This window comes from Somniosus microcephalus, unplaced genomic scaffold (genome assembly GCF_052327205.1).
Source record: "Somniosus microcephalus isolate GS21.2 unplaced genomic scaffold, FLI_Smic_1.0 scaffold1885, whole genome shotgun sequence".
In the NCBI taxonomy this organism is placed as follows: Eukaryota; Metazoa; Chordata; class Chondrichthyes; order Squaliformes; family Somniosidae; genus Somniosus; species Somniosus microcephalus.
In genome coordinates this window covers 1-16,065 of record NW_028227072.1, presented here as the reverse complement: position 1 = coordinate 16,065, position 16,065 = coordinate 1, and the positions used below count along the sequence as shown (strand labels likewise).

Genomic DNA, 16,065 nt, shown 5'->3' with positions numbered 1-16,065 from the left:
CCCCTCCACTCCCTCTCCCCCTCCCCCACTCCCTCTCCCCTCCCCCACTCCCTCTCCCCCACTCCCTCTCCCCCTCCCCCACTCCCTCCCCCACTCCCCCTCCACCGCTCCCCCTCCACCACTCCCACTCCCCCTCCACCACTCCCCCTCCACCACTCCCTCTCCCCCTCCCCTATCCTCTCCCCCTCCCCCGCTCCCCCTCCCCCTCCACCGCTCCCACTCCCCCTCCACCTCCACCGCTCCACTCCCCCTCCACCGCTCCCACTCCCCCTCCACCGCTCCCTCTCCCCCTCCACCGCTCCCTCTCCCCCTCCCCGCTCCCCCTCCCCACTCCCTCTCCCCCTCCCCCACTCCCCCTCCCCCTCCCCCACTCCCCCTCCACCACTCCCTCTCCCCCTCCACCACTCCCTCTCCCCCTCCCCCACTCCCTCTCCCCCTCCACCACTCCCTCTCCCCCTCCCCCTCCGCCACTCCCTCTCCCCCTCCCCCACTCCCTCTCCCCCTCCCCCACTCCCTCTCCCCCTCCCCCTCTCCCCCACTCCCTCTCCCCCTCCACCACTCCCTCTCCCCCTCCGCCACTCCCTCTCCCCCTCCGCCACTCCCTCTCCCCCTCCGCCACTGCCTCTCCCCCTCCACCACTCCCTCTCCCCCTCCCCCACTCCCTCTCCCCCTCCCTCTCCCCCTCCCCCACTCCCTCTCCCCCTCCCCCACTCCCTCTCCCCCTCCCCCACTCCCTCTCCCCCTCCACCACTCCCTCTCCCCCTCCCCCACTCCCTCTCCCCCTCCCTCTCCCCCTCCCCCACTCCCTCTCCCCCTCCCCCACTCCCTCTCCCCCTCCCCCACTCCCCCTCCCCCTCCGCCACTCCCCCTCCCCCTCCGCCACTCCCTCTCTCCCCCTCCCCCTCCCCCTCCACCACTCCCACTCCCCCTCCACCACTCCCTCTCCCCCTCCACCACTCCCGAACCCCCTCCACCACTCCCTCTCCACCACTCCCTCTCTCCCTCCACCACTCAATTTCAATTCAATTCAATTCAAATCGCTTTCTTGGCATGACAAGTTACATCTTATGTTGCCAAAGCATCGAAAAACATTCATGTTTGTGCACAAAAATACAGATCTATCCATACAGTGTATAAACAGATATATCCCTGAGTGTATAAATATATATTCATATAATTTATATATACTCTTTTCTTATATTTAGTGGTTGTCCCTCTGTTTATGGCAAGCTGTAACATAGTGTGCCGCTAGTGTTACACAATTTCTCTCCTCCCCTAGTAGGTATGGGAGTTTTTGGTCGTCATTCAAATTTCTGAATTCCGGGCATATTTTTGTGAATTTTGGGTAGAAATTCTCCCTTATGCCCTGATATTTTCTACAAGCTGTGAGGAAGTGCATCTCTGTCTCCACCACTCCCTGATGGCAGTGAGAGCATATCCTGTCCTCTCTTGGTAGCCGGGTCTGTCTGTGTCTACCTTTTTCGATCGCCAGGCTATGCTCACTAAGTCTGTACATTGTCAAGGTTTTCCTCAGTTTGCTGTCCTTTACCATGGTCAGGTAATCAGCCATGTTGTATTGTCTGTTTAGGGCCAAGTAGCAATTGAGTTTGCTTTGGGTTTTTGTTGTTTCTGCCCAATATGACAGATATTTTTCCTTTTGCTTAGCGACGATTGTGTTGGGTCGAATTCTTTGTGTTACGCTGTCACTGTCCTGGGGCTGGTTATTGTTAGTAGTGTTAGTAGTTACTTCACTGAGTCCCAGGACTAGTTGACTGAGGGTATTCTTCTTTATGGTCCTCTCTTGGCATTTCAGGGCTTCGTAATGATAGCATTGGGGGTTGCTCATTTCTAGGTGTTTCCAAAATTTGGTGGCTCTTATTTGGATAGTGATTATTAATGGATATTGGCCTAGTTCTGCCCTGCATGCATTGTTTACGGTTTTCCTTTGAGTCCGGAGGATACTTTTACAGAATTCTGCATATAGGATCTCAATTGGGTGTTTGTCCAATTTTGCAAATTCTTGTTGTCTCCCTCCACCACTCCCTCTCCCCCTCCACCACTCCCTCTCCCCCTCCACCACTCCCTCTCCCTCCCCCCCTCCACCACTTCCTCTCCCTCCACCACTCCCTCCCCCCCTCCACCACTCCCTCCCCCCCTCCACCACTCCCCCTCCCCCACTCCCTCTCCCCCTCCCCCACTCCCTCTCCCCCTCCACCACTCCCTCCCCCCCTCCCCCACTCCCTCCCCCCCCTCCCCCACTCCCTCTCCCCCCCCTCCCCCACTCCCTCTCCCCCCCTCCCCCACTCCCTCTCCCCCCCCTCCCCCACTCCCTCTCCCCCACTCCCTCTCCCCCTCCCCCACTCCCTCTCCCCCTCCACCACTCCCTCCCCCCTCCCCCACTCCCCTCCCCCCCCTCCCCCCCCACTCCCTCCCCCCCCTCCCCCACTCCCTCTCCCCCCCCTCCCCCACTCCCTCTCCCCCCCCTCCCCCACTCCCTCTCCCCCCCTCCCCCACTCCCTCTCCCCCCCTCCCCCACTCCCTCTCCCCCCTCCCCCACTCCCTCTCCCCCTCCACCACTCCCTCTCCCCCTCCACCACTCCCTCTCACCTTCCTTCTCGCTCCACAGAATGCCGCTGCCTTCCTAATGATCCAGCTTAGCAGTCGTGGTTCCCCAGTGGAGGTTCAGACTGAAGACTTCCTCCAGGCAGCCCACAGTGGGCTGGTCTCCTCCACACAGGTAGGTTCACCCGATTTGGTGGGGGGTGCGGTGGGGAGGAGGGGGCGGTGCTCGCAGGGGAGCGAGGGGCAACACGACAAACAGGGTCTAGCGGGATTTACTCTGTATCTAACCCGTGCTGTACCTGCCCTGGGAGTGTTTGATGGGACAGTGTAGAGAGAGCTTTACTCTGTATCTAACCCGTGCTGTACCTGCCCTGGGAGTGTTTGATGGGACAGTGTAGAGGGAGCTTTACTCTGTATCTAACCCGTGCTGTACCTGCCCTGGGAGTGTTTGATGGGACAGTGTAGAGGCAGCTTTACTCTGTATCTAACCCGTGCTGTACCTGCCCTGGGAGTGTTTGATGGGACAGTGTAGAGGGAGCTTTACTCTGTATCTAACCCGTGCTGTACCTGCCCTGGGAGTTTTTGATGCGACAGTGTAGAGAGAGCTTTACTCTGTATCTAACCCGTGCTGTCCCTGCCCTGGGAGTGTTTGATGGGACAGTGTAGAGGAAGCTTTACACTGTATCTAACCCGTGCTGTACCTGCCCTGGGAGTGTTTGATGGGACAGTGTAGAGGAAGCTTTACACTGTATCTAACCTGTGCTGTACCTGCCCTGGGAGTGTGTGATGGGACAGTGTAGAGGGAGCTTTACGCTGTATCTAACCCGTGCTGTACCTGCCCTGGCAGTGTTTGATGGGACAGTGTAGAGGGAGCGTTACTCTGTATCTAACCCATGCTGTACCTGCCCTGGGAGTGTTTGATGGGACAGTGTAGAGGAAGCTTTACTCTGTATCTAACCCATGCTGTACCTGCCCTGGGAGTGTTTGATGGGACAGTGTAGAGGAAGCTTTACTCTGTATCTAACCCGTGCTGCACCTGCCCTGGGAGTGTTTGATGGGACAGTGTAGAGGGAGCTTTACTCTGTATCTAACCCGTGCTGCACCTGCCCTGGGAGTGTTTGATGGGACAGTGTAGAGGGAGCTTTACTCTGTATCTAACCCGTGCTGCACCTGCCCTGGGAGTGTTTGATGGGACAGTGTAGAGGGAGCTTTACTCTGTATCTAACCCGTGCTGTACCTGTTCTGGGAGTGTTTGATGGGACAGTGTAGAGGGAGCTTTACTCTGCATCTAACCCGTGCTGCACCTGCCCTGGGAGTGTTTGATGGGACAGTGTAGAGGGAGCTTTACTCTGTATCTATCCCGTGCTGTACCTGCCCTGGGAGTGTTTGATGGGACAGCGTAGAGGCAGCTTTACTCTGTATCTAACCCGTGCTGTACCTGCCCTGGGAGTGTTTGATGGGACAGTGTAGAGGGAGCTTTACTCTGTATCTAACCCATGCTGTACCTGCCCTGGGAGTGTGTGATGGGACAGTGTAGAGGGAGCTTTACTCTGTATCTAACCCGTGCTGTACCTGCCCTGGGAGTGTTTGATGGGGCAGTGTAGAGGGAGATTTACTCTGTATCTAACCTGTGCTGTACCTGCCCTGGGAGTGTGTGATGGGACAGTGTAGAGGGAGCTTTACTCTGTATCTAACTCGTGCTGTACCTGCCCTGGGAGTGTTTTATGGGGACAGTGTAGAGGGAGATTTACTCTGTATCTAACCCGTGCTGTACCTGCCCTGGGAGTGTGTGATGGGACAGTGTAGAGGGAGCTTTACTCTGTATCGAACCTGGGCTGTACCTGCCCTGGGAGTGTTTGATGGGACAGTGTAGAGGGAGCTTTACTCTGTATCTAACCTGGGCTGTACCTGCCCTGGGAGTGTTTGATGGGACAGTGTAGAGGGAGCTTTACTCTGTATCTAACCGATGCTGTACCTGCCCTGGGAGTGTTTCATGGGACAGTGTAGAGGGAGCTTTACTCTGAATCTAACCTGTGCTGTACCTGCCCTGGGAGTGTTTGACGGGACAGTGTAGAGGGAGCTTTACTCTGCATCTAACCTGGGCTGTACCTGCCCTGGGAGTGTTTGACGGGACAGTGTAGAGGGAGCTTTACTCTGGATCTAACCAGGGCTGTACCTGCCCTGGGAGTGTGTGATGGGACAGTGTAGAGGGAGCTTTACTCTGTATCTAACCTGGGCTGTACCTGCCCTGGGAGTGTGTGATGGGACAGTGTAGAGGGAGCTTTACTCTGTATCTAACCTGGGCTGTACCTGCCCTGGGAGTGTTTGACGGGACAGTGTAGAGGCAGCTTTACTCTGTATCTAACCTGGGCTGTACCTGCCCTGGGAGTGTTTGATGGGACAGTGTAGAGGCAGCTTTACTCTGTATCTAACCTGGACTGTACCTGCCCTGGGAGTGTTTGATGGGACCGTGTAGAGGGAGCTTTACTCCCTGCTGCAACTGTGTCTGTACCTAGACTGCAGTCGGATAAGGATTATTTTCCTGTTCCAGCTCTTCATTGCACCACCGATGGACCTGGGCGTGCTTGATGGTTTGCTGATCCTCTTGTTGCAGTTCGTTAGTGAGGTAGAAGATCTCCTTTTTTCTCTCTCTAACTTATCCGTTCACATCTCACCCGGTGCAGAGCAGGAAACTCCCAGGCACCGTGTCTCTGAGCTCGGTGCGAGGTGTAACTCCTTCCCTCCCCCGTCTCTCTCCCCCTGTCCCGTGTCTCTGAGCTCGGTGCGAGGTGTAACTCCTTCCCTCCCCCCTCTCTCTCTCGCTGTCCCGTGTCTCTGAGCTCGGTGCGAGGTGTAACTCCTTCCCTCCCCCCTCTCTCTCTCCCCCTGTCCCGTGTCTCTGAGCTCAGTGCGAGGTGTAACTCCTTCCCTCCCCCCTCTCTCTCTGTCCCGTGTCTCTGAGCTCAGTGCGAGGTGTAACTCCTTCCCTCCCCCCTCTCTCTCTGTCCCGTGTCTCTGAGCTCAGTGCGAGGTGTAACTCCTTCCCTCCCCCCTCTCTCTCCCCCTGTCCCGTGTCTCTGAGCTCAGTGCGAGGTGTAACTCCTTCCCTCCCCCCTCTCTCTCTCCCTGTCCCGTGTCTCTGAGCTCAGTGCGAGGTGTAACTCCTTCCCTCCCCCCTCTCCCCCTGTCCCGTGTCTCTGAGCTCAGTGTGAGGTGTAACTCCTTCCCTCCCCCCTCTCTCTCCCCCTGTCCCGTGTCTCTGAGCTCAGTGCGAGGTGTAACTCCTTCCCTCCCCCCTCTCTCTCCCCCTGTCCCGTGTCTCTGAGCTCAGTGCGAGGTGTAACTCCTTCCCTCCCCCCTCTCTCTCCCCCTGTCCCGTGTCTCTGAGCTCAGTGCGAGGTGTAACTCCTTCCCTCCCCCCTCTCTCTCCCCCTGTCCCGTGTCTCTGAGCTCAGTGCGAGGTGTAACTCCTTCCCTCCCCCCCTCTCTCTCCCCCTGTCCCGTGTCTCTGAGCTCGGTGCGAGGTGTAACTCCTTCCCTCCCCCCTCTCTCCCCCTGTCCCGTGTCTCTGAGCTCGGTGCGAGGTGTAACTCCTTCCCTCCCCCCTCTCTCCCCCTGTCCCGTGTCTCTGAGCTCAGTGCGAGGTGTAACTCCTTCCCTCCCCCCTCTCTCTCTCTGTCCCGTGTCTCTGAGCTCAGTGCGAGGTGTAACTCCTTCCCTCCCCCCTCTCTCTCCCCCTGTCCCGTGTCTCTGAGCTCAGTGCGAGGTGTAACTCCTTCCCTCCCCCCTCTCTCTCTGTCCCGTGTCTCTGAGCTCAGTGCGAGGTGTAACTCCTTCCCTCCCCCCTCTCTCTCCCCCTGTCCCGTGTCTCTGAGCTCAGTGCGAGGTGTAACTCCTTCCCTTCCCCCTCCCTCTCTCCCCCTGTCCCGTGTCTCTGAGCTCAGTGCGAGGTGTAACTCCTTCCCTCCCCCCTCTCTCCCCCTGTCCCATGTCTCTGAGCTCAGTGCGAGGTGTAACTCCTTCCCTCCCCCCTCTCTCCCTGTCCCGTGTCTCTGAGCTCGGTGGAACTCCTTCCCTCCCCCCTCTCTCCCTGTCCCGTGTCTCTGAGCTCGGTGTAACTCCTTCCCTCCCCCCTCTCTCTCTCCCTGTCCCGTGTCTCTGAGCTCAGTGCGAGGTGTAACTCCTTCCCTCCCCCCTCTCTCCCCCTGTCCCGTGTCTCTGAGCTCAGTGCGAGGTGTAACTCCTTCCCTCCCCCCTCTCTCTCCCCCTGTCCCGTGTCTCTGAGCTCAGTGCGAGGTGTAACTCCTTCCCTCCCCCCTCTCTCTCCCCCTGTCCCGTGTCTCTGAGCTCAGTGCGAGGTGTAACTCCTTCCCTCCCCCCTCTCTCTCCCCCTGTCCCGTGTCTCTGAACTCAGTGCGAGCTGTAACTCCTTCCCCCCCCCCCTCTCTCTGTCCCGTGTCTCTGAGCTCAGTGCGAGGTGTAACTCCTTCCCTCCCCCCTCCCTCTCTCTCGCTGTCCCGTGTCTCTGAGCTCAGTGCAGGTGTAACTCCTTCCCTCCCCCCTCTCTCTCTCCCCCTGTCCCGTGTCTCTGAGCTCAGTGCAGGTGTAACTCCTTCCCTCCCCCCTCTCTCTCTCCCCCTGTCCCGTGTCTCTGAGCTCGGTGTAACTCCTTCCCTCCCCCCTCTCTCCCCCTGTCCCGTGTCTCTGAGCTCGGTGCGAGGTGTAACTCCTTCCCTCCCCCCTCTCTCCCCCTGTCCCGTGTCTCTGAGCTCAGTGCGAGGTGTAACTCCTTCCCTCCCCCCTCTCTCTCTCTGTCCCGTGTCTCTGAGCTCAGTGCGAGGTGTAACTCCTTCCCTCCCCCCTCTCTCTCCCCCTGTCCCGTGTCTCTGAGCTCAGTGCGAGGTGTAACTCCTTCCCTCCCCCCTCTCTCTCTGTCCCGTGTCTCTGAGCTCAGTGCGAGGTGTAACTCCTTCCCTCCCCCCTCTCTCTCTGTCCCGTGTCTCTGAGCTCAGTGCGAGGTGTAACTCCTTCCCTCCCCCCTCTCTCTCCCCCTGTCCCGTGTCTCTGAGCTCAGTGCGAGGTGTAACTCCTTCCCTCCCCCCTCTCTCTCTCCCTGTCCCGTGTCTCTGAGCTCAGTGCGAGGTGTAACTCCTTCCCTCCCCCCTCTCCCCCTGTCCCGTGTCTCTGAGCTCAGTGTGAGGTGTAACTCCTTCCCTCCCCCCTCTCTCTCCCCCTGTCCCGTGTCTCTGAGCTCAGTGCGAGGTGTAACTCCTTCCCTCCCCCCTCTCTCTCCCCCTGTCCCGTGTCTCTGAGCTCAGTGCGAGGTGTAACTCCTTCCCTCCCCCCTCTCTCTCCCCCTGTCCCGTGTCTCTGAGCTCAGTGCGAGGTGTAACTCCTTCCCTCCCCCCCTCTCTCTCCCCCTGTCCCGTGTCTCTGAGCTCGGTGCGAGGTGTAACTCCTTCCCTCCCCTCTCTCTCCCCCTGTCCAGTGTCTCTGAGCTCAGTGCGAGGTGTAACTCCTTCCCTCCCCCCTCTCTCTCCCCCTGTCCCGTGTCTCTGAGCTCGGCGCGAGGTGTAACTCCTTCCCTCCCTCTCTCCCCCTGTCCCGTGTCTCTGAGCTCAGTGCGAGGTGTAACTCCTTCCCTCCCCCCTCTCTCTCTCTCCCTGTCCCGTGTCTCTGAGCTCAGTGCGAGGTGTAACTCCTTCCCTCCCCCCTCTCTCTCCCCCTGTCCCGTGTCTCTGAGCTCAGTGCGAGGTGTAACTCCTTCCCTCCCCCCTCTCTCTCCCCCTGTCCCGTGTCTCTGAGCTCAGTGCGAGGTGTAACTCCTTCCCTTCCCCCTCCCTCTCTCCCCCTGTCCCGTGTCTCTGAGCTCAGTGCGAGGTGTAACTCCTTCCCTCCCCCCTCTCTCCCCCTGTCCCATGTCTCTGAGCTCAGTGCGAGGTGTAACTCCTTCCCTCCCCCCTCTCTCCCTGTCCCGTGTCTCTGAGCTCGGTGGAACTCCTTCCCTCCCCCCTCTCTCCCTGTCCCGTGTCTCTGAGCTCGGTGTAACTCCTTCCCTCCCCCCTCTCTCTCTCCCTGTCCCGTGTCTCTGAGCTCAGTGCGAGGTGTAACTCCTTCCCTCCCCCCTCTCTCCCCCTGTCCCGTGTCTCTGAGCTCAGTGCGAGGTGTAACTCCTTCCCTCCCCCCTCTCTCTCCCCCTGTCCCGTGTCTCTGAGCTCAGTGCGAGGTGTAACTCCTTCCCTCCCCCCTCTCTCTCCCCCTGTCCCGTGTCTCTGAACTCAGTGCGAGCTGTAACTCCTTCCCCCCCCCCCCTCTCTCTGTCCCGTGTCTCTGAGCTCAGTGCGAGGTGTAACTCCTTCCCTCCCCCCTCCCTCTCTCTCGCTGTCCCGTGTCTCTGAGCTCGGTGCGAGGTGTAACTCCTTCCCTCCCCCCTCTCTCTCTCCCCCTGTCCCGTGTCTCTGAGCTCGGTGTAACTCCTTCCCTCCCCCCTCTCTCCCCCTGTCCCGTGTCTCTGAGCTCGGTGCGAGGTGTAACTCCTTCCCTCCCCCCTCTCTCCCCCTGTCCCGTGTCTCTGAGCTCAGTGCGAGGTGTAACTCCTTCCCTCCCCCCTCTCTCTCTCTGTCCCGTGTCTCTGAGCTCAGTGCGAGGTGTAACTCCTTCCCTCCCCCCTCTCTCTCCCCCTGTCCCGTGTCTCTGAGCTCAGTGCGAGGTGTAACTCCTTCCCTCCCCCCTCTCTCTCCCCCTGTCCCGTGTCTCTGAGCTCAGTGCGAGGTGTAACTCCGCTCTTTCTTTCCCCTTTCACAGGCGGAGCCAGCGACCCTTCGAGGTTTTGCCGACTCGGAGCTGTGGAACACGGCCTGGCACCGCGTTGCCCGGGCTCTCCACCTCACCAGAGACAGGCCAGTCATGGAGGGGGAGACCCCCCGGCCCGGACAACCCACACCCTCCCCAGACTGGAACATCCTGTCTCCCTCCGGTGAGTCTTCACTCCCCATGTCTCTCTCTCTCTCCCCCACGTCTCTCTCTCTCTCTCTCTCCCCACGTCTCTCTCTCTCTCTCCCCACGTCTCTCTCTCTCCCCACGTCTCTCTCTCCCCACGTCTCTCTCTCTCTCTCTCTCTCTCCCCACGTCTCTCTCTCTCTCCCCGCATCTCTCTCTCCGCCTCTCTCTCTCTCTCTCCGCCTCTCTCTCTCTCTCCGCCTCTCTCTCTCTCTCTGTGTCTCTCTCTCTCCCTCCCCGCGTCTCTCTCTCTCTCTCTCCCCGCGTCTCTCTCTCTCTCTCTCCCCCCGCGTCTCTCTCTCTCTTTCTCTCTCCCCGCGTGTCTCTCTCTCTCTCTCTCTCTCTCTCCCCACGTCTCTCTCTCCCACGTCTCTCTCTCTCTCTCTCTCCCCCCCGTCTCTCTCGCTCCCCCCAGGTCTCTCTCTCTCTCTCTCTCTCTCTCTCTCCCCGCGTCTCTCTCTCTCCCCCCGCGTCTCTCCCCGCGTCTCTCTCTCTCTCCCCGCGTCTCTCTCTCCCCGCGTCTCTCTCTCTCTCTCCCCGCGTCTCTCTCTCTCTCTCCCCGCATCTCTCTCTCTCTCCCCCTCCCCGCATCTCTCTCTCTCTCTCCCCGCGTCTCTCTCTCCCCGCGTCTCTCTCTCTCTCTCTCCCCGCGTCTCTCTCTCTCTCTCTCCCCGCGTCTCTCTCTCTCTCTCCCCGCGTCTCTCTCTCTCTCTCTCTCTCCCCGCGTCTCTCTCTCTCTCTCTCTCTCCCCCCGCGTCTCTCTCTCTCTCTCTCTCTCCCCGCGTCTCTCTCTCTCTCTCTCCCCGCGTCTCTCTCTCTCTCTCCCCGCGTCTCTCTCTCTCTCTCCCCGCGTCTCTCTCTCTCTCTCCCCGCGTCTCTCTCTCTCTCCCCGCGTCTCTCTCTCTCTCCCTCCCCGCGTCTCTCTCTCTCTCTCTCCCCGCGTCTCTCTCTCTCTCTCCCCGCGTCTCTCTCTCTCTCTCCCCGCGTCTCTCTCTCTCTCCCCGCGTCTCTCTCTCTCTCTCCCCGTGTCTCTCTCTCTCTCTCCCCGCGTCTCTCTCTCTCTCTCTCCGCGTCTCTCTCGCTCTCTCCCCGCGTCTCTCTCTCTCTCTCTCCCCGCGTCTCTCTCTCTCTCTCTCCCCGCGTCTCTCTCTCTCTCCCCGCGTCTCTCTCTCTCTCCCTCCACGCGTCTCTCTCTCTCTCTCCCCGCGTCTCTCTCTCTCTCTCCCCGCGTCTCTCTCAGTTTTTTTTTTTCAGTTCAGTTCAAATGCTTTATTGGCATGAAAGTTTACAGAGAACCATATTGCCAAAGCTTACATTGCAAAAAGGTACAGTTTTCCAACATTCTGTAGGTGTCAATCGATTTGACATTTGTTGGGTATATACAATATTACTTTTAAACAATATTAATTTTAAACAGTCTTTCTACTTCATTTGGTACGTTCAATATTAATTTTAAACAGTCTTACTTTTAAACAGTCCTCAGGTTGTGACATGTTGTTACATATTTAGCCCCAAGGTATGGTCTGTCTCCTTCTCCTAGGACTAATCTCAATTTTGACAGATCATCCAATTCCTTGAAATCTGGGGTTGTTTGGCTTAGCTTGTTGAATAATATGTTTCTTGATGTGTTGAATTTTTCGCATTTTAGGAGGAAATGCATTTCTGTTTCAACCTCGCCAGCCAGACATTGATCGCATATTCTATTCTCTCTAGGCTGCCAGGATTTCTTGTATCTGCCTTTTTCAATTTCCAGTTGGTGGTCGCTTAGTCTGTACCTGGTGAGAGTCTGTCTCTGTTTTGTGTCTCTGATGGTCGTGAGGTAGTCTGCCAGTTTATATTCTCTTTTTAGGGCCCGGTAACATTCTAATCTGCTTTGGCTTTCGGTTATTTTGTTCCAATGTTCCAGGTAGGTTTCTTTGCATTGTTTAATGATTTGGTTCACTCGGATTGGTGTTTGGACGGCTGTGTTGGTCTGGGGCTGGTCAGGGTCCGGCTGAGTACTTAGTTTCAGTAGCAGCTGACTCAGGGGACTCTTTTCTGGGTTTAGCTCTTGGGTCTGAAAGGCTTTGAAATGAAGGGTGTCTGGGGAGCTAGATTTGAGGTGATTTAGGAAGTTTAGTGCTCGTTTTTGGATGTTTATTATCAGTGGGTATCTGCCTAGTTCGGCTCTGCATGCATTTGTTGGCGTTTTTCTTTGGGTGCGAAGGATGCTTCGGCAGAATTCTGCATGTAGGGCTTCTATTGTGTGTTTTTCCCATTTAGTGTAGCTTTGGTGATTTAGCGGGCCCCATACTTCACTACCGTACAGTGCAATGGGCAGGATTATGCTGTCAAAAATTTTGAGCCAGATTTTGATTGGGATTTGGATGTTGTAGAATTTTCTTTTTATTGCATATAGGGCTCTTCGGGCTTTTTCTTTTAGTGCATTCACTGCTATGCTGAAGCTCCCTGATGCTGTAATAGTTAGACCAAGGTAGGTGTAGCTCATAGTGTGTCCTATAGTGGTATCACTGAGGGTAAACTGGTATTTGTTTTCCTGACATCTGGGTCTTTTTTGAAAAATCATGATGTTGGTTTTCTTTAGATTTACTGTTAGAGCCCAATTTTGGCAGTATTTGTCGAGTAGGTCTAGTTGTTGCTGTAATCCCTGTTCTGTGGGAGACAGCAGAACCAGGTCGTCCGCATAGAACAGGGACTTCACTTCTCCATCCAGGAGACGGAGACCTGGTGACTCGCTTTGCTCCAGCATGTCTGCTAATTCATTTATGTATATGTTGAACAGGGTCGGGCTCAAATTGCAGCCCTGCCGGACGCCTCTTCTCTGGGTGAAGAAATCGGTGCGTTTGTCTCCAATTTTGACCCCGCATTTGTTTTTCAGATACATTGATTTAATAAGGTCATAGACTTTGCCCCCTATTCCACACTGAAGAAGTTTATAATAGAGCCCTTCGTGCCATATAGAGTCAAAGGCTTTCTTGAAGTCGATGAAACAGGCGAATATTTTCCCATTTTTTGTTTGGTGTTTATGTTTTTCAATGAGGGTGTGAAGGGTATAGATATGGTCGGCGGTGCGGTGTTTTGGAAGAAAGCCTATTTGGTTTTTTCTGAGGATATTATGTTTGTTAAGAAAATCAAGTAATCTACTATTTAGAATACTGCAGAATAACTTCCCTAGACAACTGTTGACACAGATGCCGCGGTAGTTATTTGGGTCTGATTTGTTTCCGCTTTTATATATGGGGGAGATTAGTCCTTGGCACCAGATATCGGGAAAACAGCCTGAACGTAATATGATGTTGAATAATTTGAGTACCGCACCCTGCATCTCCATATTGCTGAACTTGAGCATTTCATTTTTGATGTTGTCTGGGCCACAGGCTTTCTTTAGGTGGAGAGATTTTGTTTTTGTGGCCATTTCTTTCCATGTGATTGGGGAGTCTAGAGGGTTTTGGTTGTCTTTGATTGTTGCTTCTAATGTGTGGAGTTTTTCTGTGACCTGATGTTGACTTGGGTTTGTTTCGTTTATTGGGATGTCTTTGTAGAGGTTTTCAAAATGTGTTCTCCAGATGTCGCCATCTTGGATTGGTAATGCTTGCAATTGTGTTGTACTCAGGTTATTCCACATTTCCCAGAATTGTTTTGGGTTGGTGGAGTTTTCAATTTCTTCTAGTATTTTGTGGGTATAGTTTTGTGTTTTGTTCCTAATGGTGTGTTTATATCTTTTGAGGGTTTCATTGTATCTAGTACGTAGGTCCGGATTGTTTGGTTGGCGATGCTTTTGGTTTGATATTTTTCTCAGGTCTTTTCTGGCATTTTTGCATTCGTGGTCAAACCATTTCTTATTTTTATTTTGTCTTTTGTGACTCTTCCTCTTCTGTTTCACGAGGTCGGCTTTTACAGCTGCCTCATGAAAGATCATATTTATATCCTCTATGGCCATGTTTACCCCATCTCTGGTGATCTCATATAGATTTTCTTTAAATTTTGAAATTTTACTTGTGAGATCAGGTGAATTTAGTGCTGTGATGAATTTATCTCCACTGTCTGGGGCCCATCTGTCTGTCTGGTTTATTTTATGTAGCTTACTGGGTTCCTTTTTTGTGTCTGTAGTTTGGGCAGAAAGTTTAAGGTACACATTTATTTGGTTATGGTCTGAGAGGGGGGATTGCTGCCTGACAGTGAATGCGTTGATATCGCAGGGGTCCAGGTCAGTGATTGTATAATCCACCACACTAGACCCAAGAGTTGAGGAATATGTGAGTCTCCCTAAGGAGTCCCCTCTGAACCTACCGTTAACTATGTACAGGCCTAAGGCTCGGCAGAGTTGCACTACCTCCCTACCGCTTTTATTTATTTCACAATCGAGGTTGTTTCGGTTTGCGATGGCTGGTGTGACATATAGAGGGGTCTGGCCAAACACATGGTTGTTGCCCTGTGGGTCTATGAAGTCAGGTTCACATCCTGTCCTTGCATTTAGGTCCCCACATAGTAGCACCTTTCCTTGGGCCTGGAAATGGCTGATTTCCATGTGGAGAGTGTCAAATATCTCCTCTTCAAAATATGGCGATTCTATTGGAGGTATGTAGATCGCACATAAGTAAACATCGTTTTTTTCTATTCCTATATTTTTATCTAATTTTAGCCATACGTGTGATTTTCCCTGTTTTATCGGTGAGATGTGTTTGTTCAGTTCTCCTTTATACCACACCAGGATTCCCCCGGAGGTTCTGCCCTTGCGTGTCTTAATGTTCTTTACTGAAGGCACAATAATTTCATGGTACATTGGGGGACAGTGGGTCGGCATGTCCTTTTGGCACCATGTTTCTGTTAACACAATTATATCAATGTCTTTTATAGCTTTTAGGAATTCAGGGTCTGTACTCTTCATCCCAAAAGTTGAGGAGCGGAGGCCCTGGATATTCCAGCAGCTTATGTGGAAAGAACGCATTTATATAGTTCAATAAAACGAAATAAAATGGACCTATTTTGTGGGATGAGTGTGGAAACACTATTTTCTATAATGCTAAATGATGATTTAGTATAAATTTCATGAGGCATGCACATATATCTATCTAATAGTAGTAATAATACTGATAAGATAACAATAATGATAATGATAAATAACAATATTAATAATTTCTCCGGCTTTCTATCAGGCTGTTCAGCATCGTCATGATCTTTCTCAGTTCTTGGTCTACAGTCTGTGGTCTAGAGGGGGGTCTTGGGTTCTGTTGTTGGTTTTGTAAAGGGGGGTGGGGGACATTGGTGGTCCTGTTTGGGTTACGGCTCCCAATGGTAGAGGGGGTGGGAGGGCTGCGTCTTTTGGCAGTGTTTATGAGGTTTTTTGCAAAGACCCACATCCGCTGTTTGAGTAGATGTATTTCGTCATAGAGGTCCCTTGTGTTGATGTTTGGATGATGGGCCAGGTAGACGTTGGGGAAGACAGAACATCTCGTGTCGATCTCCCTGTTGGTGTTGTGGATTATATAGGCTGGGGTGTCCTTTCTGGGCAGTAGTGTGGAGATCACGATCCGCGCCTCGGGGAATTCCTTGCTGGCCTTTTCCGCCATCCTGCTCACCGCCCTAGCAGTGCCTTCCCGTAGGGTGCGTAGGTCGTTTGTGCCTGTGTGGATCACAAGCCATTTGGGGCTTCCAAGGGATTCTTTGTTCAGGATCTTCATTGCATGTTCTGTGTTGCTGCACCATTTTTTCAGGACTTGATGACCTGGGAACAGCCTCTGGGGGTCCAGAAACTTTCCGTTGGAGTCGGTCAGCAGGACCGCCTGAGGGGCTGGTTTTTCAGACTGGGTAGCAGTAGTCTGGGCAGGACTCGACTGATGGCTGGTTGTTGGCTGGGTTTCTGGGATATGTTGTGTGGCAGGAGCGGGGTTTGAGGCTTTCGGTGTGTCCTCGTGTGGGGGGGCATCTGACGGGTTCTGCGTCCCTGTGTGTGAGGACTGGGTAGCGGTAGTCTGGGCAGGACTCGACTGAGGGCTGGTTGTTGGCTGGGTTTCTGTGGTGAGCTGTGTGGCAGGAGCGGGGTTTGTGGCTTTCGGTGTGTCCTCGTGTGGGGTGGCATCCGACGGGTTCTGTGTCCTTGTGTGTGTTGTTTTTTGGACCTTAAGAGGTTTGTGTTGCCTGCTGAGCCTTTCTACGGCCTCCGTCATTTTGTTTAGTTGGGTATGGAGTTCTTGGATCTTATTTATTTGTTCCTCTACGGTCTTTCTCAGATTGTGGATGGTGGACTCGTTTTCCATTTTCAGCTGTTTGAATTCCTCCGTCCAGTTCTTGGTCTGTGTTTCTCTGTATTCGTTGAATTCGAGTTCTAGTTTGGACAGACTCTCTTTCAGCAGTTTGTTTGCGTTGAGAGGTGTGGGGGGGGTGGAGATGGTCAGGGAGGTGTGTGTCTCTGCTGGACTCTCTTCTTCTTCCTCCGCTTGGCTCTCATCATCCTCTGTTCGATTCTCTTTTGCCTCCTGTCCATTGGTCCTATTTGTGTCTGCC

The 16,065-nt window shown here is 54.4% G+C and overlaps 1 long non-coding RNA gene across 1 annotated transcript; it reads left to right on the top strand.

Annotated features, from left to right (window-relative positions):
• The first annotated feature begins 2,582 nt into the window (after positions 1 to 2,582).
• On the top strand, positions 2,583 to 9,547 carry LOC147080196 (uncharacterized). The gene is made up of 3 exons (XR_015077460.1): positions 2,583 to 2,737; positions 5,114 to 5,188; positions 9,367 to 9,547. It is a non-coding gene; the product is annotated as an uncharacterized LOC147080196 (long non-coding RNA).
• The last annotated feature ends 6,518 nt before the right edge of the window (positions 9,548 to 16,065 follow it).